The following is a 1948-nucleotide window of genomic DNA, read 5'->3' on the forward strand; positions in this document are numbered from 1 at the left end:
GCATGGCGAGTGACGGACAAGGAGAATGTTTTCACCCAGACATTCATTCAATGGAGAATCGCTACCAAGGAATGGAAGTATGACTACTGCTGGATGATAGACGGCGACAAGATTACACAAGAAAATCATTCTCTAACCCAGGGGGTCAAACCCAAATACACATGGGGCCACAATTAAAAACTTTGACAACTTTGAAATTTATTGAAATGTTTCCTTCTCATTAGATATAAAACCTTTCATATGGAAACAAAGAGGTTTTGCTTCACATTCAGTCTGGAACAATCTTATAATAGAGAGACGCATACATTTATTTGTGGCCCTCTGAGGTATATTCCAATGGTAAGCTTTCTGCACAGACTAACAATAATAATAATAATAATATTCTTCTATGAAATCCAACCATTCCAGTCCATGCATGGAGTAACAAGGAAAAGCTGAGGCGGAGTGCTGGAAATGTCAGACGCGGCCCCTGTGACTGGGTGACAACGCAGGAAGACAATTCATAAACAGGCGGAGTGTTGTCACCCCAGAGAATCTTTATGGCAGGATCAGCAGAAATTACTTTAATGTAATGTGATTTTATTGGAAGCCCAGAAATCAGAGACAACGCAGGAGCAAACGGGAATACAGGGACAGGATGTACCTGAATGAGGACTTTTATGGCAGGATCACCAGGGATTATTCAATTAATGCCACAGATTTAAAAAACACTTTTCTCATTAATATAATCCTGCCCCAGGTTTTTACCTGCTCTGCTCTGGACCAGCAGTGATTGGGGTTTTATGGGTGTTGTGAATATTAGTGCAGCACATGCGTTGGTGGGCTGGGTCGCATTCATTGCCTTGTCACATGCATTATAATTGTGCATTGTGCTGGCCAATCCTTTGGGTTACCAAACACAGCATGACGCATGGAAACGCAGCAATGTGTGCATTTAGTAAGGCGCATGCTTTTATTGGGAATAATGCAGAATAAATGGTTGTGGACATGCGCAGCACCATTTTCGCATTATTCACCAGGACGATGAAATTACCTTCAATCAGAAGCTACAAATAATTCGGAATAAAATGCGACACAGAAATTCTCTCACCTGCTGCACTCCGGAAATGTTGCGTCCAATCTTCTCTGTGAAATGCGTCAGCCGTCTTCTGCACTTTTTCCTGCAGCTTTAGCTGAAATCTTCCTGTTATACATTTATATAGCTCTGACATATACCATAGTGCTGTACAGAGATCACTGAGCCAGTCCCATCAGTCACTGTACAGAGGAGCTGACACTCTAATGTTCTCTGCACACAGATCCGTATCATGGTTTGTCTCCGATTCGCAGTGGGGGGTTTGTTGGGGGTTGGGGGGGGTCGGTCCCTATGAATGCGGTTTTTCTGGAAAGTTGAAAATGGAGTTTTGCTCCTGCAGGTGATAAGTGGCCAATTACTGAGGCCGGATTTGCTCAGTGATTGGCTCCCCGGGGCCCCAGGCATCCCTGGAAGGATTGGACATGGTGGGGGAGTAGTTGAATTTTGGGCTGACTTGTTTTTCAATATTCGGACATGAAGGGGTAATATTGGGGTCAGATCTCCAATTTATAATTAATATGAAACAAAATATGAAATGAATTGAAATATGAGACTGTCAGTGATGGCCTCCCATCTAGGGAATCATTCACATCTAGGTGTATGCACGTTGAACACACTGCAGTGAATGCCGTTGGTGTAAATGGGCCTTCAATGCAGCTGCACACTTCCCTGGGGCCCCTCTCTCCTTGGGGCCCCTGTACAGTCTTCCAGACATTGCAGCTTTCACCTCCCAGATAACAGACATTCGGTGGCTCAGCAGTGATTCAGAGCTGCACCTTTGTGCATGGGACAGTCATAGCTGGAATATTCCTCCCATCATTGTGATCCTCGGCCTCTCCCAGCAACTGGGAAACAAATCGTCCATAGTGAGCG

At 44.5% G+C, this 1948-nt stretch overlaps 1 protein-coding gene across 1 annotated transcript in view; it reads right to left on the reverse strand.

Moving 5' to 3' along the window:
• Positions 1–1190, reverse strand: part of DYNLT4 (dynein light chain Tctex-type 4) — a 5245-nt gene extending 4055 nt beyond the window's left edge. Inside the window, exon 1 of the mRNA XM_072419285.1 lies at positions 1091–1190. The gene's annotated coding sequence lies outside the window, so the exon portion shown is untranslated. The remainder of the gene's footprint in view (positions 1–1090) is intronic.
• Positions 1191–1948: the final 758 nt, after the last annotated feature.

The sequence above is a fragment of the Pyxicephalus adspersus genome, chromosome 8 (assembly GCF_032062135.1).
Source record: "Pyxicephalus adspersus chromosome 8, UCB_Pads_2.0, whole genome shotgun sequence".
In the NCBI taxonomy this organism is placed as follows: domain Eukaryota; kingdom Metazoa; phylum Chordata; class Amphibia; order Anura; family Pyxicephalidae; genus Pyxicephalus; species Pyxicephalus adspersus.